Here is a 12,136-nt window from a genome sequence, read left to right as displayed (position 1 = left end):
AAACCAAATAGCTATTACTCTTTCCCCTTCTTTTTTGGTGCATAATTCTGACAGGACAAAAGGAACCTTTAAAAACTTACTAGGCATTATAACTATGCTAAAGACTAACGCTAGGTCTACAAAATCTAACAACTAGTATGTGCATGGCTCTGTGCTTGCACTATGGAAATGGGATGTGGCACTTACTCTTCAGTAAACCTACAGTGTGGTTGAGAGACAGCACACATACAAAAATAACAAGAATACACAGCATTATAATACCCTGCATAGCACTAACCAAAGCTAAAAGCATTAAGAGAGGGGGGAATAATTCGTACTTAGAATTATTATGATTATGAGCAGTGTGTGCAAAGATACAGAGGCAGGAAAGAGAATATGGCATGGCCAGAAGAACTGCCCAGAGGGCCCAGAGAACTGCATGTAGTAAGCCCAGAGAAGCCCAAGGAAAGCAAATGGGGGACATAAAAACTGTTGGAGCAATATTCCAAAAAGAGTAAAAAGAGGCACTTTCAAGAGCCTAGAACATAAGAGAGATCACTCTTTCTGAGACAGCAGGTGAGGATAAGTCAGATGAAGATAAGTACAGACACTGAGGGAGTTCAGGGAATATGACCTCAACATTCTAAAAATAAATTAGGGTATATGACCATCACTGAAAGTAATGGTTACAGAAGAGGGACTAGGTTCTTCAGATTGGAGAAAGAGGTTTAGAATAGCTACAATAAGGCATGCAAAAAGAGGTCAGCAGGAAATGAAAGTAAGGATTGCTTAATAGCTCCTAAGATAAAACACAATGTGTTGTGGCTTTCTCTTCAAGTAGAAAGAGTTCTAGTTGGACCAGAGGGCAAAGCAAAGTGTCATTAAGGTGAAGAAGTGAAAGAGGTATAAGCCATATAATAATAACAATAACATGTACTGAATGCTTACCATGTGCCAGGCATTCTGCTAAACCCTCTGATATACTCTTTATAAACACCCTTTTCTTTTTAGGTTTATTTATTTGAGAGAGAGAGAGAGAGGGAGGAAGAGAGAGAGAGGGAGGAAGAGAGAGAGAGAAAGAGAGAGAAAGGGGAAAAGAGAGAGAAAGGGGGAGAGAGAGAGAATGGAGAGCACAAGCAGGGAAGGGTCAGAGAGAGAGAGAGACGGAGAGAGAGAGAGAATCCCAAGCTGGCTCCATACTGTCAGCTCCGAGCCCGAAGCAGGGCTCTCACCCATGACCCATGAAATCATGACCTGAATTGAAACTGAGTCAGAGGCTTAACTGACTGAGCCACCCAGGCGCCCCTATAAACACCCTTTGAAGTAGAAAGTATTATTATTCTCCTCTACCAGATGAGTAAACTAGCCAAAAGTCACACAGAACCAAATTAAATCCCGTGTCTGCCTGACAGGAATCTGTCCAGGCTCTTAAATGCTTCACTAGTACTGAAGCAGCTTCCTAAGCTAAGAAGAGAGTGCACTGGAGCAGAAGTTAGACAATCAGAGCCCTGGGTCTTGCCCTTTCCCTCCCTAGCTGTAGGACTCTGGATAGTTCATCCACCTCTCGATCCTGGAGTGCAATATCTTCACACAATTGTTTTAAGTATGAAAAAGAGATCTCATCTTTGAAAGCTTTGGCCGTTATACAGTGTATATATAAATGCAGGGTGTTGTACTTGGTATTTACATATGTAATTCTCATTGTTTTGAAACGTACTAGAAAATTGTTGGCAATAGTGGGGGGAATGACAAGAAGTAGAGGAAAAGAAGGGTTTAAAACAATTTTTCCTCTGAGAAGACAAAATTAAATTCCAAACAAACTATAAATATGTGTCTAAAACTTCTAGAATATATTATGGGGGAAAATTAAATGAACTTCTTGATATGGTATTAGTGTATCTTCTAAAATTGGGAACATTAGCCTACTACATAATTTATCACTGTATTTTCTTTAGGAAATATAGTAAAGAAAGAAAATAAATGAACCATTACTGCCAAAAGAAAAAAAAAAAGCATTACAACCAATTTGTACCTTAGTTGATATCCATTAATGCAATGTGGAGGGTGAATGACTTTTTCCTTTAGGCTTTCTGAAGGAGCCTTCAAAACGAACTTTTTTTGTTTTTAACCTGAGGTATTAAATTATGTTTTAAAAACAAGGTCCATATCTTAAAGTTGGTATAGAAGTCACTCACAGTAAGTACTAAACCTCAATTAACTAGAATCCGAGAAAATGTACAAATATACTAATGGGCTTTGTTGTTATCTCACTTGATGAGAAGGCAAATCATAAGAAAACCAGTAGGGAAGGAGGATATTTTTTCTGTTTAAGGGGAAAAAAAAACATTGCAGAATATCCCTGGAGTTAGCTAACCCAGTCTTCTTCTTCTTTACATTCTTTTGATAGCAAGCAGTGAAGCCATATTTCAGACTGAGAAATCAAAGAAAGGTTTTTTGTTTTTTTTTTTTTAATTAAAGCAAATAACCAGGGTTAGAGCCCATTGTCAACAATAGGACTTTTAATTAAAATACAGGTTTCTGTTTAATCCTCAGATAATGAGAACACTTAAACATCCCATTTCCTTGATCATTTCAATTAATTAAGTCTCCTCCCCATTAACAAAGGTGTATGTTGGTTAGACTAGATCTTCTCCAGGAAATGTCTGTTTTTCATAAGGAATGGAGGAGGGACACCTTCTGGAACTATTTCTTGCTGAGCTATGTAGCCTGATGACACTGCTGGTTAAATAAGTGGCAGTTGAATAGTCAAGTGCACAGGCTCTGGAGACAGACTGCGAAGTTTAAAACCATTTGCTGTCTGTGTGCCCCTTGGGCAAATAACTTCTCTGAGCCTCTGTTTACTCATCTGAGATATGGGAGTGATTGTAATTATCAGTGAATCTCAGACTAGTAGGGGAGACAGACAAATAGACCGCAGTTTAAACTCAATGTGGAACGGTCTATGAGGGTCCCTGAAGGGGAGCTTAACCAGGCTTGGGGAGTCAGGCAGGCATCAATCAATCATGGTCTTTTCCTCATAACGCATCCAGAATCCTGAGGTGTAGCCTGGGGGAGAAACTAAGTTTTGCTTGTCGCAGTGCAGCCAAATAGTTGTATGACCCAAAGCCAGTCACCCAACTTCTTTGGCCTCAGCTGCTTTCTTATTTGCAAAATGATAGTGTTGAACTCCTCATGTGCTGGAGCCCTCTGTCTCATGACAGCCTATTGCGTGCATCTCTTCCCAACTCTGAGTTCAGTGACCTATCTTGAAATCCACCTTGGGTGGAGTATTTACACCACAGAAATTGGCAAACATTACAAATCAGGGCTTTTTTTCCTTCCCTGAAGATTATTAAATATTTATAGGCACACTCCTGGGCTGAACTAATGACCTCCAAAAGTGATTTTCTAACTGTAATAATTTTCAACTCTGAGATTGTTTTTATACAATTACATTCTACTTCAATGCTATTGCATTGGCATATATTGCTTTTTCTTTTCTATCTGTATAATCTGCCAGATCGGGATGTGTGAGCAATTTTAATATTTATATTGGTAGTGACTCCAGAAATACTTTCATTTTTCATACATTTTTGTCTTGATACATTTATTCCTGTGATGTGCCTGGATCAGGCTTTCAATATAGAATGACTTTTTTACTGTTTCTGTTTATTCTTTCTTTCTGAAATAGTGCTAGCCATCTAACCAACTTTGAGCTCCTTACTAAAAGGAACACGTAAAGATGATTCAAACAGATTGACTAATTCATTCTGTTACCATGTTGTACACATAGCAGGTGAAAATGAATCATCCATAAAACATTTCTTTATTTCTTTTCAGTTGATAGTTAAGATAATCTCACTGGCAAAACATTTCCTGGGAGTAATTATCTGAATGGCACCTTGGCTATTAAACTCTTGGTATTTAGGAGTATTTCCTCTAAAGAGATTACTCTGTTAGCTAGGAATATCAGCTCAGCCTAAACTTAAGACAAACTACTCCATTATGTCTGCCATCTATCTGCCTCTAGTTTTCTCATTAAACTAACTTACATTGGTTTTTCATTCCCCAGAAATATATTTAATTCTCAAAGAATTTATTGAGTTGCCACCTGTGCCTATCACTATTACTGCTGTTGTCATTACTGTCCTCCTCATCAACAAAAACCGATCACAAAGCACATGTGTGTTGTATTCAAGCACTGATATCTCAGGAAAAAACACCACAGGTGTAATGGAATACATTTGTAAGAGAAATTTTCTAGACTTTGACAGAGATAACTTTGCTTTCTTTAGGAACTGATTTTCTTAAAATCATAATAATTTACAATTACATAAATAGCACTATATAGTTTACAAGGTACAGTCAGTTACATCCCCACCTCGAGTCTGCATAATTATAAGGTAAGCATTATTCCTGTGTTTTCAGATAATGAAACTGAGATTCATAGAAGATAAAATATTATGTAAAATGTACTAAACATACAACATAGTTCTTGTTTCTAATGTTTTTAAAACATGTATCGTGCTTATTTGAGCTGTTTTAAATTATTTGCATTTCCTAGAAAATATTTTTATTCAAAAGCACAATATTTTGGTAAACATTTGTTTTTACCTACCCAGTTCTCAATGTCTCTACTACTGGCAACTCGTTTGAAAACCCTCCCCCTTCTATCTAATGGGGCTGCCATCACATGGCTTACCTCCTTACCACAAGGTGAGCTTGCAGACCAAGCTGGCCTTTCAATGAGCTTTTCCTTTGATGCAGAGCTTGGTCAGGATAAGCACGTGACCAAAGCAAGACCAATCAGAGTCTTTTTAAGATTTAATACAGATACTGGGAGAGGACCTCTCTCTTTCAAAGATCACAAGCACTAAAAATGATGTTAACTTAGAGCATCTAATGCCCAACTTTTGGCATCCATTATGTGGAGAAAGCCTGACTGAACATGAAACTGACCCATGTGACAGGAGAACCCAGACACGGAGAAAGGGAAGTTCTCGATGTTATTGTTCAAGCCTCTGTGCCCACCATGTGTAAAACTAATGGAAACCAGTGAAATCTTTCTTCCTTCCTTTCTCTCTCTCTTTTTTTCCATCAGCAGTTTCATTGTGATTCTTTATTCCTTGCTCCTAAATAAGTCCTCACCAAACAATGTCCAGTTGAAAATACTACAAACCTCTGAATTCAAACACAAAGTCAAGTGCATAAAAGCAATTTTAAGTAAAATATTACAGTAATTAGAACAAAGAACAAAGATGGTTTCCTTATTTACTTGAATAATTAAATATTTCACTCTGATGGGGCGTCTGGGTGGCTCAGTTGGTTAAGTGTCTGACTTCAGTTCAGGTCATGATCTCATGGTCTGTGGGTTCCAGCCCTGCATCGGGCTCAGTGCTGACAGATTAGAGCCTGCAGCCTGCTTCAGATTCTGTGTCTCCCTCTCTCCGCCCCTCCCCCACTGGTGCACTGGCTCTCTCTCGCTCTCTCTCAAAAGTAAATAAACGTTTAAAAAATTTAAATATTTCACTTTGGATTTAGAAACACATTTATTAGTTAAAATTTCTGAGGTGGTATACTAGTTTTTTCCTGCCATATAATTCCAAATTTTTTCTATATTTACATAATATAACCTCAAGACAAAAATAATGTATCTAAGTGAAGAGGCAAGATATAAAAAGCAGAAAACATTTTAATCCTGCTTTTAAGTATATAAAAGGGATTTACGATGATGGAAAATGGCCGAGGCCCCATATTAAGGAAATTGCAGCCATAAAAAACAGTCATAGCTAAATCTCCAGGAGGACTTGCCAGAGTGAAATCCTAAGAAAAATTCTTAGCCTTCTCCACACTTATATTATTTCTATTAATTTTAAAAGTAGGCCCATAAAAGCAAAGTTAAGAGATTCTAATAAGAGATTCCTGATGTCATTTAAAATACTGTATTTATAAACATTCACTGCATATGAATCATATTATATCACACAATATTAGTCAAATGTTTGTCAACATCCATTGGACACCATGCACTTATCTAGATACTGAGAGTTCCCACACTCAAAAAAGAATGCAGTCTGTGGACTTGAAGACAGAAAGATAAATGCTAAAAATCTAAGTGTATAACCTAAATTGAAAAGTGAATGGATCTACCAGGCTGTCGAGAAAGCAAATTTTAAAACATTCTTTGTTGAACATTGGATTCTTATACCTAAAGATTTACTAGTGTTACGAGCATCAAAAAAGCCTAAATTGACTTTAGAAAGATGAAACAATATGCCATGTCAAAAATCCCATCTAATGTAGTCAGATACTACTTTGACAATGATTTTTAACAGTAAGTTGAGGACAGAAGAAATCTTGAGGATTTTTCAGCCTATCCAATTTCTCTATAATATGACCACATTTAAATGATCTGAATACTCAGGGGTCAATCCTATGTCTGATATTTACAAACTCTTTTGTTTGACAACAGTCTTCCCAACAGTTCATAAAACCTACTAGAAAAGAGGTAAAGTGTAGTGGAGAGAGTATGGGCTTTGGTGTCAGAATTTGATGTGATGTGAATCTGGGCTTTACCACTTACATACCTTACGACTGTAAGTGTCAGTTTCTATCTAAAGCATCGGGATAATGATACACATCTTGTGGGTTGGCCATGAAGGTTAAAGATAAATCATGAGACACTGGCATTCATTCATGCAGCATACATTGGCATTCAATAAATGTGGCTATCATGCTTATCCTAAGTTGTGTTTTAGCCAGTTTTTGCCTGCCTTCATCAAAAATGAGGAACTTGGCACAGTCTAGTGGGTGAGCCCACTCCAAATGCTTGGTGACTATTTCATCACCTTAATCCTCTCAGTTTAAATACTGTTATTTCTTATTTTCCCACACTTTGGCCATTTGTGGTTTTTCTCTAAACCTGTCAAGTTCCTGAAGTCGCTCTTAAGTTGCCCACCAAGACAAAGACCATGGTAAAAGTCTTCCACTCTAAGGAAGAACAACAAAAAAGGAAAAATTACTTTACCACTTTAAAGAGTAAACCCACACCCTCACTGAAGTTTTAGCAAATAAAGATACAGGATTCCCAGTTAAATTTGAATTTCAGATAATAATGAATACTTTTTAGTATAAATAAGTCCCATGAATATATTTAAAAAATTTTTTTAATGTTTATTTTTGAGAGAGAGAGAGAGAGAGAGAGAGACAGAATCTGAAGCAGGCTTCAGGCTCTGTCTGAGCTGTCAGCACAGACCCCAATGCAGGGCTTGAACTCAAGAACCATGAGATCATGACCTGAGCAGAAGTCAGACACTCAACTGACTGAGCCACCCAGGCACCCCTCCATGAATATATTTTATGTGACAATCCTAGCTGTAAGCAAATGGAGAAAAATCAGGGAACAACTACCCTTTTTACTAACAGAATTCAGATTGAAAAGATTTTGGCCGAACATATTTATCTATTGGAGTAGAACAGTATTTTTAAGGTTTTTATAGCACATATATGTTGCATAACTGCATATGATTATTTTGTTTCTGTTGTTTTGTTGCTATGTGTCTAAAACATGCTGTTTTCAAAGTGATTATCTGTACACAATAAACTTTATTTGTACAGTAAACTTTACACAGTAAACTGCTCCTAACGGGTGATTTTAAGTATCATGTGAAGATATAATTATGTGAAAGGGAGTAAAAATTTTTTTTTTAATTAAAAATCAAGGAAAAGATTTGTGTGCTTGTGGAGTAAAGTTATACTATATAAGGCAATCTGTCATTGACACAAAATTTCTAAAACAAAGAAAGTATCTTTAGATTGATTTGTATACTTAATTTATAACAAAAAAGCTTACTAAAAATCACATATAGGTGGCTATAGGAGAAAACAAGTTAGACTAAACTTGGTGCAATAATAATTTTCACATGTTATAATTAATTAATGTTTTAGGGGCTCCTCTAAACATTGAGGCTTGATTACTACACAAATGTTATTTCTTTGAAAAAGACCTAAATAGTGCTTTTATTCAGATCCTTATCCAATACTGCATCCTTTCTTCTTCCAAAAAACATTTTTAAAGTTGAAAATCATAGAATTATAGCGTTAGAAAAAGCCAACTGTGCATTTTCTAGTTGTAACATATGACTGAGACCATTGTCCAAATCTGATCTGGTAAGAATACAGATAAAAGAATAGAATTTCATTATATTCTCAAGATTATCCTTCATATATTCATAATCTGTTAGTAAACATCTTTGTCCTTTTAAGAATTGCTGAAAGTATTCAAGTTCTGGGAAAGAAGAATAAATGGACATTTGTTTTAACATTGTACATACTATAAAAAGTCCTATTGAGAAAATACATTGAATTGTCAGAGTTCTGAATGATTGGAAAGGCTTTTGTCGCATTAATAAGTTGTAGGTCAGACAAGAACGTTTCATTACCCTTGAAAATGTGAACACTGAACTTTCACTGCTAAGAAAGTGCTAAGAAGGTTGAAATCCTATAAAAGTACTTAAAAATAATTTTTGGCCTAATGGATAGGTGTAATTTTATAGTTTAGATTGTGCAGAAGTGCTACCAGGTTTTCTTCAATTAATCCGGGGACAGTGAATAATGGGAAAGTACAAATCTCACTTGAGAAACATCTTCCTAAGCATGTAAGTTAAAATAAAATAAGCTTAGCAACTTTTTCCAGTTGTATTCAAGCACAGGGTTGGAATACGATAAACCTGACTGAATAGTCAGAATGTGAAGCACTAAAGGGAGACCAGTTAGAAAGGAAGCTGGTACATTACTCATTAATGAATCAGACATATTTCCCTTCCTCAGTGTTTGAAAATGTCCCCAGCATAAGGCATGGTGAATTCCAAGTGTGGGGAGTTGTGCTCAGAATTGGGTCTATATAACTGATGAAACCTCCTGTGGTGTTACCTAAAGCAGAAATCAAATGGTTGTGAGAAATGGTGGTGGTGAGTGGATCCCATTTGTGTCCTGGTGGCTGTCATGTAAAAAGGAACCAGCACCTAGGGAAAGGGAGACAATGGGAGAGGCATGAGGGTGCCTAAACTGGAAATATACAGTCAAATCCATGTGATGTGGGCATTACTCTGTAACACTAATTTCACTAAGTTCTTCGGGTAGGTCTGAATTTTATTTTGCTCATACCTGAGTACTTTTCTTGGAAATCAAAGTTAGCAAGTAGATTCTCTCCCAGGGGAATGAACTAGGGACCTTTTTCAAGATAAATTTTGTCAGTATATAACATAGTCTTTTTCGGGAAAAGTAGAAAAAACTTTTAGAAATCATAAAAATACTATGAATGGAAGGAATAGCCAAACCTATCACATTTTATATAGATGTGGATTCCTTGGCTGAACATAATGCAATTAACAGTGTTGGGAGAAAAATTAAAAGCATATAAATATCACTACATTGAGTTCAATATATAATCAGAGAATAAAAGAGCCAAATAAACTTTCTATAAAAATCTTAAAATACTTTTAAAGGGATAGAGAATGTCAAGCAAAAGCTATCCTTGTAAAAAACAGAACAGTACAGAAAATAAGTACATAGGTACAAAATTCAATTTCTAAAACTCAGTAAATACTTTGGGTCCTTGAAAAATCAATAAACCAAAAGGCGAGGACATTAGGACAACTTAAAAACAACTGTGCTCAGGATTGTGTTTATATAACTGATCAATTCAAGGAAAAATAATCCAGGGCATTTGTGTTTGTGTGTAAGGGGGAGTTGTGTGTGTGTGTTTGAGGGAGAAAGAAACAGAAAGAGAAAGGAGAGGACAAGACAAAAAACAAAAACAAAAAAAACAAACCAAAAACATTTCAACCATATCAGTGTTGCTCACTGACTGGCAGTTCCAGCCTCCCACCCCACCGTGCTATAAAGTGCTATGAAGACAGGTGCACATTGCTGAAGGAACACAGAGGGACAAACAGCTAATTGTAGCCGAGAGGCAGAGCCAAGGAGTATGTTAGCATGGAGATAATACTTGAGCTGGGTCTTGCAGGTTAGGAGTTGCTTAGGCACAGTGGAGGCAGGGGACAGGCAGGACACACACACACACAGGCACCTAGAGGAGAATGTGCAGGGCTGTTCAGGAAGTTGGCACAGAGACTATGTGGGCTGGGCTGGGTATGGACGAAACTGAAAGATTAGTCCAGGGCCACATCATAGAAAGCCTTATACATCCTGTTGAGGGATCTGTAGTTTATCTGTAGTAAAGAGTCACTGGAAGGTTTTAAGCAGGAGATGGAAATGAGCATAGTACTTGTAATTACACATATTAGACAATTTTGGTGACAATGTGGTGAGGTGGATTGGAGTGGAAAAAAGCTAGATGCCAGAAGACACAACAGAAGGTCACTGCATCTGTCCAGGCAATTGAAGATAAAGACTGACAACAGTGAAGATTCCCTGATCTATATCTTCATCTCTTTATCTCCAGAGAGTCCATAAATCCATCTCTCAAGCATGAGTTTTGTTATGTCCAACAGCTATTTAAGACAGATTTAAGCTATTTAAATCTGACAAATATTAATTAAGGCCTTAATATGTGTGAGGTACTTAGGGTGGGGTGGGGGTACATCAGTAAACAAAATAAACAATTCTGCTTTTATGAAACTTACTTTCTAGCAGTTAGATACAGAAAACAAATTATACATGTAGTGTGTTACAACGTGAGGAGTGTTGAGCGCTACTGGAAAGACAGAGAGAGAGAGAGAGAGAGAGAGAGAGAGAGAGAAGGAAGGTGGTGGGAAAGGTTTGTGGCTTTGAAAAATTGAGGAGGTAGCTTTTAAGGAAAGAGTTGAAGGACAGGAATTAGCCAATCTGAGATGTGAAGAGATTTCTTTTTTTCTTGCAGAGGCAAGAGGGACCAAACTGAAAGCATGCCTGATGTGTCTTATTTGTTAATAACACTGGACTCTGGTGATGGGGAGATGAGATCAGAGTGGACAAAGAATCAGACCATACAGGGCCTTGTAGGCCACTGTGAGACTGGGTCTTTTACTGGAGTGAATGTGGGTGTTGAGCAAGGCAGTAAATATATTTGAATGGAATCACCTTGACTGTGTGTGTGTGTAAGAAGACTGGTGGTGGCAGGGGGATGGGATAGGGCAAAAATGGAGAAATGAAATCAGTTGGGAGACTGTTGTAGTAGTCCGGGTGAGTGATGGCAGTAGCTTGGGCAAGAGAGGAAGGAGTGAGTGATGAGAGGTAGCTGAATTCTGGTTATATTTTGAAGACAGAGCTATGAAGATTTGGTAAAGGAGTTGGAGATAAAGTGTGCAAGAAAAAAGGAATCATGAATACTCCAAATATTTTGGTTTTTGTAACAGGGACAATGATTTTGCCACTTACTGACATGGAGAAAGAAGCTGGTGGGTGGACCAAGCCTGGCAGAAATGTATGACAATCAGGCAGTTTAGTTCTGTTCATGTTTGAGATACTTTTTAGGGAAGAAAGGTCTGTACTAGAGATTTAAATTGGGAAATTGTCTTTGTAACGATGGTGGTATGAAAAGCCATGAGACTGAATGAGACCACCAAGGAAAGGAGTGTAGAGAATGCAGAGGAAGCCTGTGTGCTAAGGCACACCAAACCAGGAGGCTGAGGAGAAGAAGGTGAATGAGAAAAGTAGACTAAGAAGAAACAGTCAGATGTTCTTCCCATGAAAACTTATTTTACCACTTCAAATCCTATCTCAATGCCTAACATTCCCACTTTTCCAGGACATCACCCTTGACTCCCATAGGTGTTTTAAACATGTTCATCTGCTTCCACTCACAGTTTAAGGTGGTATCACTTCTTGCCTGGATTACAACAGCTTCCTACCTGGTATTCCTGTTCTATTCTTGCCCCTGATCATCCATTACCCAATGTACCAGAGATATCTTTCTAAAACGACAATCTGATTATGTCACTTTGCTGTTTAAAAACAGTTCAACTTGTGGCGGCTGGGTGGCTCAGCTGGTTTAGCATCCGACTTTGGCTCAGGTCATGATCTCACAGTCTGTGGGTTCGAGCCCTATGTCGGGCTCTGTGCTGACAGCTCAGAGCCTGAAGCCCTCTTTGGATTCTGTGTCTCCCTCTCTCTCTCTACTCCTCCCCCACCCCTCTGAAAAATAAACATTAAGAAA

At 37.6% G+C, this 12,136-nt stretch overlaps 1 protein-coding gene across 1 annotated transcript in view; it reads right to left on the bottom strand.

Annotated features, from left to right (window-relative positions):
- Positions 1-12,136, bottom strand: part of MET (MET proto-oncogene, receptor tyrosine kinase) — a 112,774-nt gene that overhangs the window by 87,782 nt on the left and 12,856 nt on the right. The window lies entirely within an intron of this gene.

The sequence above is a fragment of the Panthera uncia genome, chromosome A2 (assembly GCF_023721935.1).
Source record: "Panthera uncia isolate 11264 chromosome A2, Puncia_PCG_1.0, whole genome shotgun sequence".
NCBI lineage: Eukaryota > Metazoa > Chordata > Mammalia > Carnivora > Felidae > Panthera > Panthera uncia.
Note: the sequence above shows the minus strand (reverse complement) of the source record. Positions and strands in the feature narration are given on the sequence as shown.